Source organism: Notamacropus eugenii, chromosome 5 (assembly GCF_028372415.1).
Source record: "Notamacropus eugenii isolate mMacEug1 chromosome 5, mMacEug1.pri_v2, whole genome shotgun sequence".
NCBI classification, from domain to species: Eukaryota; Metazoa; Chordata; class Mammalia; order Diprotodontia; family Macropodidae; genus Notamacropus; species Notamacropus eugenii.
In genome coordinates, this window is record NC_092876.1 from 95,836,822 (window position 1) to 95,850,373 (window position 13,552).

General features: G+C 42.3%; 1 protein-coding gene across 3 annotated transcripts in view; it reads right to left on the bottom strand.

Annotated features, from left to right (window-relative positions):
- The window catches only part of LOC140504880 (NACHT, LRR and PYD domains-containing protein 9A-like), a 45,236-nt gene extending 32,228 nt beyond the window's left edge, over positions 1-13,008 (bottom strand). For 2 of the 3 annotated variants that reach the window (XM_072610250.1, XM_072610251.1), the window contains exon 1: positions 12,333-13,004. The gene's annotated coding sequence lies outside the window, so the exon portion shown is untranslated. Of the gene's footprint in view, positions 1-12,332 lie in introns of all 3 variants that reach the window. The other variant, XM_072610252.1, reaches the window with a different exon arrangement.
- Positions 13,009-13,552: the final 544 nt, after the last annotated feature.

A 13,552-nucleotide genomic window follows, 5' to 3' on the forward strand; every position in this document is an offset into this window, starting at 1 on the left:
CTTGCAGCTTTTACATTAAAAGATCAGAGGGATTGGAATATGATACACCATAAGGTAAAGGAACTTGGACTAAAACCAAGGATCAACTACTGAGAAAAACTGAGCATAATCTTTCAGTCAAGAAGATAGAAATTCAATGAAATAATGGACTTCCAGACCTTCCTGATAAAAAGGTCAGAGGTCAAGGGAAAATTTGATCTTCAAATGCAAGACTCAAGAGAGGCACAAAAGCAAAAGAAAAAATCTTGTTATTCAATAAGAGCAAACCATTTATATCACTATATGGGAGGATAATACTTGTTAATCTAGAGAATGCTATATGTATTATGACATTTAAAAGGGATACACATAGATAGAAAATGTGGGTATGAATTAACTGATGTGATAATAAAGAAAACCATTGAGGAGTACAAAGGGATTGTAATTTTAGAAGGGGAAAGGAGGAGGCAGAAAATGTTAAATTACATCACATGAAGAGGCACAAAAACATATTATAGTAGACAGAAAGAAGGGAGGAAGATGAGCATTGTTTGAGCTTTACTCTCATCAGATTTGGTTCAAGGTGGGAATAACATACTCTGTTAAATATATATATATATATATATATACATATATATATGTGTGTGTGTGTGTGTGTGTGTGTGTGTGTGTGTGTATATATACATATATACACATACATATATTACACATATATATATTGCCCTACAAGCACTAGGAGGGGAAAGGGGGGAAAAGGAGAAGAGTTAGAAGAGAGGGAAGAAGTAGAAATGGAAAAAGGTGAAAAAGGGAGGGGAATTGGTAGAAGGGAGGGAGAATTGAGGGAGATGGTGGTCAAAAGCAAACCTCTGTTGAGGAAGGGAAGGGAGAAGGGAGAAATTAAATTAAATTAAATCATTAATTGGGGGAATAGGATGGAGAGAAAGACACAATAATCATAACTGTGAATGTGAATGGAATGAACTCTCTCATAAAATGGAGACCAATAGCAAAATGGATTAAACACCCTAATTTACAATATGTTGTTTACAAGAAACACATCTGAAACATGGGGATACACATAGGGCAAAGGTAAAAGACTGGAGTAGAATATAATGTACTTCAACTGAACTAGAAAAGAAAAAGCAAGGGTAGCTATACTAATCTCAGACAAAGCAAAAGCAAAAATAGATTTAATCAAAAGAGATAAGGAAGGAAACTATATCCTCCTAAAAGGTACCATAGAAAATGAAGTAGTTCTAGAAAGGAATATACTTTTTTTCTCGTGGTGCATAGTACATACACAAAAATTGGCCATGTACTAAAGAATAAAAACTTCACAATTCTGTGCACAAAGGCCCAATTGGTCAATTCATCCTTTTCAGAACATGATACAATAAAAATTATACGTAATAAAGGGCCAAGGAAACATAGGCTAAAAATAAATCAGAAATTAAATAATCTAATGCTATAGAATGAGTGGGCTAAACAACGAATCACAGAAGTAATCAATAATTTCATTCAAGAGAATGACAATGATGAGACAAGCTACCAAAAATTATGAGATGCAGTGAAAGCAGTTCTTAGGGGAAATTTTATATCTCTAAATGCTTACATGAATAAAATTGAGAAAGAGATCAATAAATGCAACTAAAAAGGCTAGAAAAAGAAGAAACAGAAAATCCCCAATTAAATATCAAATTAAAAAACCTGATAACCAAAGCAGGGATTAATAAAGTTGAATTAGGAAAACTAATAAGTAATACTCAGAACAAGTTTTATGAAAAAACAATAAAACTGATAAATCTTTAGTTAATTTGATTTTAAAAAAGAAAGAAGAAAATCAAATTACCAGTATCAAAAATGAAAAAGGTGAATTCACCCCGAGTGAGAATTCCTCAGAAAAGCAGAATTCCTGGCTCAATAAGAAGGCAGATGAAATTCAGTTTTTATGTTGATAGTAACAATCCAAAGAGCTTTTATGATTCCCTGAAGGCTATTTATGGACCAAAAACCTATGGTGTATCACAACAGGTCAGTGCTGATGGAGCCATATTAATTAGTAATAAAGACATGATCCTAGAGAGATAGACTGAACAATTCCATAGTGTTCTCAACAGACCATCATCAATCAATGCTGAGACCATTGACCATTTACCTCAGGTTGAAGTTAGTCCCTCTTTAGCTTAACTTCCTACTGAAGAAGAGATTTTTGAGTGTCATGAGGCTCATTTCATGTGGCAAAGCACCTGGTGCTGATTCTATTCCGGTTAAGATTTACAAGGTAGGAAGTTCATGGCTCATACAAAAGTTGACTGAAAATTTCCAGGTTATATGGTAAGAGGAGGTTATCCCCCAGGAGTTCAAGGATGCTTCCATTGTCCATCTCTATAAAGGTAAAGGAAATAGATTGTCCTGTGACAATCACAGGGCAGTCTCTCTCTCTCTTAGTCATTGCTGGCAAGATTTTTGCTATAGTCCTCCTTAATAGGCTAATCCTTCACCTGGAAGATGATCATCTACCTGAGAGCCAGGGTGGCTTCAGAAAGGGCTGAGAAAGTCAATATGGTGTTTGCTGGCCAACAACTCCAGGAGAAATGCCAGGAGCAGAACAGAGGTCTGCCCACAACATTGTAGATCTGGCCAAAGGCTTTGTAATATTGATTACAAGCCCCCACCATTGATTGTGGGGGCTTATGGAAAATTATGTCAAAATTTAATTGCCCAGAGAAGTTCATTAGTATTGTACGTCAATTTTATGACAACATGCTTCCCCGAGTTCTGGATGGTGGACAATACTGTCTTCCTTGTCTAGTCACCAATGGAATGAAACTGGGCTGCTGTGTGCTTGCTCCCATGCTTTTTAATATGATGTTTTCAGCCATATTGTCAAATGCTTTCAATGAAGATGAATACAGCATCAAGGTCAGCTACTGCACTGATGATAAATTCTTCAATTTGTAAAGGCCACAAGCAAGCACCAACGTGGAGCGAGTGTTGGTGCATGATTTTCTGTTTGCCGATGATTGTTCACTCAGTACAATCTCTGAAGCTGAGATGCAACAAAGTATAGATCAATTCTCTGCTGCCTGTGCTAATATTGCCTAATAACACCAAGAAAACACAGGTGCTCCATCAGCCACCATCACACCATCCATATGTGGAAACATGAGGTACAGTAAATGGAAAAGTTTTGAATCCTATGGATAAGTTCACTTGCATTGGTAGTGTATTTTCCAGGGATGTACACATTGATAGTGAAGTTGACGCACACATTGCCAGAGCTAGCTATGTGTTTGGGAGTCTCCAAAGAAAAGTTTAGGAGAGAAGAGGTATTAAACTAACTACCAAACTGAAGGTTTACAGAGTCATTGTACTGACCTCATTGTTGTATGCTTGTGAAACATGGATAGTCTACTAGTGCCATGCCAGGAAACTGAATTGCTTCCACTTGAACTGTCTTAGGAAGATTCTGAAGATCACCCGGCAGGATAAGGTACCAGACACTGAGGTCCTTATTCAAACTAAACTACCAAGCATTCAAACTATGCTTCAGAGAACGTAATTCCAATGGGGTTGGCCACATTGTTCAAATGTAAAATCTATATTTGCCAAAAAGACTATTTGATGGAGAGCTCACATGGGGCAGGTGATCACATGGTGACCAGAAGAGGTGATACAAGGACACTCTCAAGGTCTCTCTCAAGAACTTTGGAATTGATTGTGTGACATGAGAAAGACTAGTCCAGGACCGCTCAGCATGGCATGCCCACATCAGAAAAGGTGCTATGCTCTATAAGCAAAGCAGAATTGAAATAGCTCAAAGTAAATGTAGTATGCGCAAATTTAGAGTATCCACCACAGATGTTCACTTGGACTATCTGTGCCCAATCTGTGGTATAGCATTCTGAACTCATCTTGGTGTGATCAGCCACAGTTGGACACACTGAAACTTGACTTTATCATAGTGATGTCATTTACTCCTCTTTGAGAACAAAGGATGACAACCAACCAACCAACATAAACAAGAATATAGTCTTTTCTTAATGATGTAAGGATGACAGATCCTTCTCCAAGGGGAGATATGGCAAAGATGTGATTGAGAAATATGATAAAATGCAAAAGCTTTGATTTCTAATGGATTAGTAAACTTCACTTTAGAAAAAAAAACCAATGTTAGGCTATTTCCACTTAAAAACCAAGAGATACATTATTGACTTCCAAAGGTTTTCTTTTGAGTAAAAAAAATATGTAAAAGACTCACGATTGCTGTCATTGTATTAACAGTAATTACAACTTCTGCTGTTGTGTCAGTGAAAAACAAAGGAAAAAAGCAAGTAAGGATGATGGTTATAAATTGCATATTTTAAATTTAGGAGGTTACAGGGAACTACTGAACTTCTTTCAAGTCTATTTAAATATCCATAGATTTCTATTTATTAAAATTCCTAAGTACATAGTGTTAGAATAACACTTGATACTAAAAAAGTATCAAGGAAAATTTATTACAGCAGAGTTCAGAGGAATTGAACACCTTGGCCAAAAGTGGGCTCAACCCCTTCCCCCCCTTTAGGAAGGAAGAGGATCTAATCAGAACCAAAATAGGCTTTATATGGTTAATTCAAAATGAATCCTCCCATCAGAGGACAGATTGGTCCATTCCCCTTTGGGTCACAACCTTCTTAATATGCCTATTACATACCTCCTTAATATGTTTCCCCCTTTTCTTTAATATATGAATTGTGCCTAATTTTGTGCTATTTCTCCCCCCTGGGTGGAGAAGTTATTATGCAAGTAGCTTATTAAGCACGCTCAAAGAAGAAAAGCTTTCTCCTGGTTATTCCCTGTCACATTCCGCTACTGGTTCAGTTGGCTCCAGTCTTGGACCCCATTATCAAAACCTATGGTTTCCTGAAGGCCACTGTCTCCTGAATGGTTGGGCCCACCTGAAATTTGCTAGCCCCCTTTATCTAAATTGTTTTGTTTTGTTTTCTCCAGTGATTCCTTCAATTGAGACACTCTGTGGAAACTTAACTCTTTACTGTTTCTCACAGTAGCATTTATATAAATTGTAGCAATTGTCTATGAAGTTTCAAGTTGGGATGAGACTTTCACATATAAAATTGTTTTAATCATCAAGAAACTTTTAAATCACATGCTTCCTGCTTGAATGCTCTCTCACTCTGTGTGCGTATCTGTCTGAGTGTGTTTGTCCGTTGCTGAAGGAGACCATGCCAGCAGAGAAATGATGACATGACTTTGTTTTGAGTGAGGGAGGGCTGTGCGGGTCACCAGCCTCACTTCTTCTCCACAGCCATCTCACTCCAGTGACCAAGATATTCATCAGGATGACTGGACAAGACCCAGGATGAGCCAACTGGGGTTAAGTGACTTGCCCAAGGTCACACAGCTAGTGAGTGTCAAAGTGTCTGAGGCGAGATTTTAACTCAGGTCCTCTACAACTAAGGGGGAAAGGAACCCCTCCACTGGAGTTTAGGGTGATTCAGCCCATGAAGGAGTAAAACCAGTCAGAAACATCTGGATGGAGATGTGTTCTCCTGTCCAAGTCATTCCCATGAATCTCTGAACCCTTCCTGAGACCCTGGGGCTTCCTCTGCCAACTTCTCCATGTTTTCCTCTTACTAGCCCAAATCCTGTTGCAACAGAATTGAAGAGATTAGTTGCTTCTGGCATACCTCAAATAAGAGATATGAAGGAATGAATTTCCCATTCCCCTTTCCCAGTTTTACATAACATCTCTCTAGTTAGGGGTGATCAAAATGCTTGCAAATTTAACCATTGCACAGCCTCTGTACATGCCAACCAGAGTCTAGGAAAGGGCAGCAGCATGTGCTTTGATCCCTTTTAGAAATGTGATTGTAAACTCCTCTCTGAGATGACACTAGGCCATCTGCTTTTGGAAATGTGCCTCTATCAGGATTGTCTTGGTCTTCTGGTGAACAGTTGTCTATCAAATGAATGCAACAGACAAGGACTGCGACAGCAACAGTGACAGCAAAGAGACCAGCAAGTCTGTGACTGGGAAGAGGCTGAATTCTGGCCAAGATCTAGTCACAGCCTGCCTCCAGGTGAATCAGGGGTGTTGTGTGGAACGACATCCCTCCCTGGGGGGTACATAAAGGAAAAAAAAGGCAACAGAGGAACAAAGAGGTATGAGGTGCCAGGGTCAAGTCAAGGGCTAGCAATGAGGGAAAGGTGACCTCTGTGGTCTCGGAGAGTAGAGGCTCCAGGGGAGTGGGTGATGGGAGGCAAAGGAAGGAGACTTTGCTTTGGTGGTGGGAAGGCGTTCCATTGATGAATTCAAGAGAGATGATCTGAGAGACGAGGACTTTGTTGGTTTTGAGTCATTTTTCACTCCTCATCCAATTTCTCTTCACCCTCCTCTCCACCAACCATGATGAGTAGTTGAGAGCTCTCAACCCACCTCCTCACTGATTGTCCACCAATCAAGGAGACTTTTTTCAGGGGTTCTTCTTGTTCAGTTTTTTCTTCAGTCTGAGTGTTAGTGACCCCGTTTAGGTTTTTGTCCCCAAAGATACTGGAGCAGTTTGTTATTTCCTTTTCCAGCTCCTTTTACAGGTAAAGAACTGAGGCAAAGAGGGTAAATGATATGACTTGCCCAGGGTCACACAGCAAGTATCTGAGGCCACATTTGAACTCAGGAGGATGAGTCTTCCTGACTTCAAGCCCAGTGTTCTATCTCCTGCACCAGCTGCTCTGATAATGCAATAAATAATGGGCACACTCCTGTCTATAAGATGCTTTCTATATAGATGGGGAGACAATTGATCTTTATAAGACAAGAATATAGGATAATTAAGAACAAATTGTACAAGCCAGACTAAATGCTTTGGCAGCTCAGTTAAAGGAGATACCATAGGCTGTCACTGGGGAAAGCTCTGAGACAAATAGGACATCCCTGTCAACAACAAAAGGCAATTATTTCCCAACAAGCAAGTTGGCACTACTAAGGGCCTGGCCCATGCCTCTAGGCCACAGGGATCATATTAGGAAAGAATTGCTGAGAGAAGTGATTTTACTTTGGGTATCCTCAGAGGCTAGACAGTAACTAATTGAAAGAAATGGCTCTTAACCCTTAAATTGGCATTGACCCAGGATATGGTTCCATCTTGGGAGGGAAAAGGTAAGCCAGCTTAGGGACAACTGCTCCCATGGTTCCATTAACTTACAAGTAATAATTTTAGCAGTTCCTGGGGGATACAAATCAGAGTAAAATACATATTAGTCTTCTCTCTAGTTGTATTTGGTGTTCAGCAATCAGGGCTCAGGGCCCATTTTGCTTCTGCTAGGAGGTACCACTTTCTGCCAGGGTATACCTATCCCCTAGCCTGGCACTAGAGACTTTGCCTAAGGTTGAAATGCTCACATATCCAAAAGCAAAGACTCATGAGAAATCCCGGAGTTTTTAGAGAGGAAGACTTGGAATGGGAAGGAGGGGAGAGGAGGGACATTCAGTTGAGAAAAAAAAGTAAATAGAGCCTGCTCTGGCAGAACAGAAAACTCTAGACTGAGAATTGGCTTTCATCTAGACTGCCTTGCCTTTGTCTCTCATAGAAAACACTGGGTTTGGAATGAACAAGGCTCCCAGTTCAAACAACAGCTCTGCTACTGACCTCATTGACTTTAGACAAGTCACAGCCTCTGGGCCTCCTCAGTTTCCATATCTGTAATATGAGGGATTTGGACTAGATCAACTTTAAGATACCTTCTGGATCTAAATGTAATATCCTGTATCACTTCTGGCCTTGATTTGGTAAATGCTTATGTAAGGATGAGGATGAAAACCCCCAACCTAATTAATATGGAATAGAAGGCCAAGACTTCTAAACTGAATCAATCAGTCAAGTCTTAGCAAAGTCATACCAAAGTTATAAACTTAATCATTTTGGATAAAGTGCTTGATCAGTGGATAAAATCGAGGACAGTCACACAAAAAATGCATTTGAATTGGTTGGAAGAATCAGACATATCTCTGGGCCTATGTATATTACAACAGTAGGGTCCAACAGAAACATGCCTGTGACATACCACCCTAGTGGGAATAGACCTTCCCCACATATCAATAGTTCCTCCATCCCCCCTTGACCAGAGCACATTCTATTCAGCTTCAAAAGGTCAGAAGACCTGGACTTGCCTTCCAGGGCACCAGACAATGTCTGTTGGCAATGTCTGCACTGAAAGCTGAAAAACAGGATAAGAAATTAGTCAGACTCAAAAATGGCAGCTTCAGGATACTGCAAGGACACTGATCCTCCAAGTCCAGCAGAAAGTCACTCCAAGGGGAACTTCATGAGGAGTCCACAAAGGGAGAAAGGAGTTGGAATAGGAATAGGAAGGGCCACGAGTGACCCTCTGGTTACATGTGTTCTCTAAAGCTTGAACCCACTCTCCCAGAGACCTTGCGTGTGGGGGAGAATGTTCTTTCTTAGGAAGAAAACTTCCTACCAACTCTTCTTCATTGATTATTTCATTAAGTATTCCCTTTGTCAAAGCTAACTCTAGATGGCTGATTCGTAGTCAATGGGAAGCACCTAGGATCAAGGCTCATGAGTCTTAATATTAGAAGTTACAACTCCTCAGAATTACCCCTAAACCTTAAGGGGAGAAATAGTCCGCTACCCTCTGGGGTTCTAGCCTCCCAAAATGAATGAGAATTAGGGGAGAAGTGGGAAAAGGTGCTACATTTCTCTCTGTCAGTGTCACCTCCTCTGATAGAATGCAAGCTCCTTGATGACAGGGTATACTGTTTGCCCTTGTTTGCCCAGTGGCTAGCACGCTTCTACATGTTCATGTAATATATATTCACTTAATAAATACTTATTGTTTGACTCACTTGCCTTCTTAGCACCTATTTTCTCATGTATAAGATAGGATCTAGTCAGGAAGAAAGTGGGAAAAATATTTACTTTCTAAATATCATACTTCATGTCAGTAATAAAGTTGACAGCTCTGTAACTCTAAAGAAGAGTCTTCTGAGCACAAAACCTGTAAGGGGAGTGTAGGCCAAAGGAGTGGACTCAGAAGGTGTGCTACACTCATCTGTACAGATTATGTCTAAAATAGAATACAGACTGTTTTCTCTGCAGCTGTAAGAGATCTGAGTCTAATACAAACCCTACCTGAAGCACGAATCCCTTCTATAACACTCCTAAGACTTATATAGATTAAGAAGTATGAGAGTTGGCTGCTCAAAGGTATGAGGATCTTATGCTAGCCATTCAGCTCATCTATGCCCTTCAGTGCTAAGTGTGCTACAGTGCCAAGCAGGTCATAGCTCATTCTACATAAAATCCCACCTACCACTTGACAGCAAGACAAATTCTAAATATGAAGAAAGGTCCTATACCCACCACTAGGCCTGAAAATATTTTCTTGAATTAAGAACACACATGGTCCCTGCCGTCTAAGATATGTAGATAAAATTATAAGAGCAGTATATACTAAATCATAAGCCTGTGGGATAGTTATCCTCATTTTATACATAAGGAAAGAGGCTGAGGGTGGTTAAGTGAGTTGCCAGGACTACACAGATATTTGATGTCTGAATCAGCTCTTCATGACTACAAGTCTATCTTTCTGAGCAAGTCCTTTCTTGTGTTCTACAGAAAAAATTCTTAAGTTGGGGACTGTGTTTTAAAAAACTGATAAGTTTATTTCAACAGCATTTCAATAATTGGTTTCCTTTTTAATCTTGTGTGTTTTGTCTTCTGCATTTAAAAACATATTTTGAGAAAAGGTCAATACACTTCACCAGTCAAAGGGGCCATGACAGAGAAAAGGTTAAGAACTCCTGCTCTAAGGGGTTGTCTTGAAACCTTTGGGGGTATGGTATATCGAGTAGCATTTTTTGTGATTGTGAAGTAATAGAAAAACAATGGTGACCCTTTCTACTTATTTCCCCTCTCCTACCTCAGGCTTAGGGAAGTTGGCTATCTAATTGGTTCCTTTATCCTAGAGCAACATGGGTGAAGCTTGCCATGCCATCAAAATAATTCCTAGCCAGAAGACAGTGATCATTGTAATATAAAATAAATAAACAGACCAAAGGCTGGCAAATACCAATTTTATATTGAGGGGCTTCTGAAAAAGAAGATACCATTCTTATCTGGAGGTAAATGGGAGCCAAATGTTGTGACTTTAGGATTCAGGACCAAGAGAGGATTATGGTTCAGAATAGGTTTAAAGGACTTTAATTAGATTAGAAAGCTTAGGTACCAGTCTAAAATTAAATAGATTCCTTTTATATGCACTTCTAATTTCCTTAGTATATTATTTCCAATTTTCAAGTTCCCTTCTAATCTCTCTTCAAATGTGAGTCTTCTTTTCCCTACACACAGAAATTTTATTGACACAAATCTATTCATTTTCCTCTAATCTATCCAAGGCTTGGAGATTAGGTGCCACAAATAAACATCAAAGTGTCCATAAAACACAAGGCATTGTGGAGACAGAAAAGAAGACTCACATGTGAATACTTATCATACAAGGTAGAATACACTAAGTGTCCTTATGGAAGGGATAGCTGACTATTACAAGATGTAAATATGAATTCTGGATGGGGAGAGGAAGGTGGGAAGAGAACCTAGAAAAGGAAAATTGATCAAAGTTGGAAGAAACTTCCCCAGTCAGTCCAATTTTTAGTCCTCAAAGAGGATCATGACATCAAGATGATGACATGACTTGCAGTTGACTGATTTGAGAGAGAGAGAGGGCTGTGCAAGGTCACCAACCTCACTTTCTTCTCCTGAGCCATCTGGGTGCAGTGTCCTGATATTTATCAGGATGACTGTAGATGGTCCAGGATGCAATGGGAGACCCTGGCCCTTTCAGGCTAAGTCTTATCACATTCTCACTTTGAGTGAGATACACCCATTCAATGAATAGGCTTCTTTATGGTAACAAATCAAAAAACCCAATCAAACACAAAAAGAGAAATTGTGAAATCAGAGTAGAGATAAAATTATAACAACAAATAAAAAAAACCTCAACTGAATTGATAAATAAAACTAAGAGCTAAAAAAACTAACAAAATACAATATATTAGCTAATATGATCAGAAAAGTAGAGGAAAATGAAACTGCCAGTATCAAAAATGAAATAAAGGAAAATACAGAACAAATAAAGAGAAAATAAAAGAAATTATTTAAGATAATTTTGCCCAATTATAAGCCAACAAAACTGATCACTGAGATGAAATGGATTGAATATTTACAGAAATAAAGAATACTTCTAATATATAGGAACAAGAAATAGAGGAAAAAGCAATGGAGCAAGCCATAAATAGGTGGTGGGTTCCCATTCCTTGGGGCCTTCAAGAGAGACTGAATGACCATATCTGGTATGTTACAGCAAGTGTTGTTCCAAGGAAGGTTGTGTTCTATCCCAATGAAGGGAGTACCCACATTAATCAGAATACATAGTGCCAGAGGCATGTAACATGTTCAAAGGAATGTAGTTGTCACTGAACTTGTCTGACTCATAGCTTTTTATACCCGTTAGTCCTGCTACTTTGTATTTACGTACCACTTTCTGTATTAAGTACTCTGACCTCACTCCTCTAGAGCAAAGCTGGCACCCTCCCATTCTAGGAATACCTTGAAGGGCTTGGATATCTCTTCTAAAGCCATCAGCACAAGACCCTATTCTGGCTGCGTTTCTCCCCACTGTTAGCACCAATGATTAGCACCCCAGTTCCATTGAACCAATTAACACCAATGAGCTTTCACAAAGGAACATTTACTTCAAAGACACAGCCAAAAGAGAAGTTCAAACACTTCTCTCCCCAAACCTCAGGGACACACCTTCCCTTCCAGCACTCCTGTTTCTGGGGAGAGTGGGCCCAGACCACACAAAAGAACCTCGGTCCCACCCAGTTCACGTACAAATGCCACATCAATGCCACCACTGGGGGAAGGTCACTGCCTGCTCCGTGAGGCCTCCCTGCTGGGTTAGCTCCAGACTTGCCTATTCTCAGACCTTGGGGGGCTCACTCTCCTGACTTTCAAAATTCACAAGGACAGAGCCTCCAGCTCCCAGCTGGGGGGTGCGGCGGGGAGAATGCCAGGCCTGCAGTCAGGAAAAGGAAGAGTACACAGGACTTCATAAATGCTGACAGATTCAAACCATAATACCATTGACGTGGTCCCTAAATGGACCTAACCCCAAGTCTGCGGGGCAGGTTTGGTTTGTCGGAGCGAGTGTGAACTGGGTAAGGCTCCCATTTCTACAGCATTACTAAGTGACACTAGCATCTTCTCACTGGTTCTCCCAACAACCCCGGGGGGCGGGGCTATCATTATTCCCACTTTACAGACCAGGAGTCCGAGGCGGAGGAGACGTGACTTGCCCAGGGTCACACAGCCAGCGTCTCCCTGAGGCCAGGCCCGGCGCTCTAGGAATTGCCTTGAACTGAACTGAGGCTGGACGACTCCAGATCGGACGCGCGATCAGGAAGTGCGGGGAGGGCCGCCAGCCTTCCTAAGACATGGCGAGCCTAAGTGACTGCGCTCTGCGGCCGCAGCGCGCTCGGACGTCCCCGCCCCTCGCCCGCATACTCCGTCCGTTTCTCGGTCAGAGGCTCATTCGCGAGGCGCGGGCTCCCCCAGGCGGCCTCTGCCTCTCGGTGCAGCGGAGGCCGCGCGCGGCCCCAGGGGAGGCCCGGGAAGAGGCCTCCCGGCTCGGCGGCTGCTTGTTTGTCAGCGCGCTCGTCCCCTGGGCCTGGCGGGGCTCATTAGGCCGAGCTCCCTTCCGACCCCCCGCGGGGCCGAAGGCCTAATGAGGCCCGCGAGGCCGCTCCCGGCGCTAGAGTGCGGGCGGCGCGGCCCGGTCGCCATGACAACCCAGCCAGGTTAGCGGAGTTGCCGCAGGCCGCACAGCTCGGGCCCACAGCCCCAAGAGTGAACGGGGGTATGCGGCAGGACCACCCCGGCCCACCCCCACCACCGTGTCCAAATTGCCTCGCAGCTTAGATGCCTCCAGCCGGCATCTCCTAAAAAAAAGTCTGGTGGGGGCGGCGTCCCATAAGGCCTAGCGCGCTGCCGAGGCGTCCGCGCCGGGGTCAGAGGTCTCCGCAGCGAGGCATTATGGGCCATTTTTAGGACTTTCGGCCTCCTCCGTTTTTCTATTAGCGCGGGCCGCGGACACCTCAGGACTGCCCTGTGCGCTCCTCTGCCTCGCGCCCCTCCCCCATCCAGCTGGAGGCAGCCCACGCAGGACAAAGAGTCAGGGCCTTCCCCCATGCCTGCCCTCGCCTTGCCCCCTAACCTTGGGCCCGCCTTTGGGCCTCAGTGTTCTCCTCTAGAGAATGGGGCAGACGGACTGTGATGGCCAAGTCACCTTTCTCCTACTGAGATGGTCTGTGGCTCTGGAATGAGGTAGTAGTTGCAAAGTGCTCCACGTAAACACTAGCGGTCATCGCCGCTGGCATTACTGTTACGGGGCAGTGCCCGGCATTTGGGAAGGCTGGAGTCCTGGATGGGATCGGGCAGGAGGGGCGGAGAAAGCCTCATGAACGAGGTCATCCAAAAATACGGAT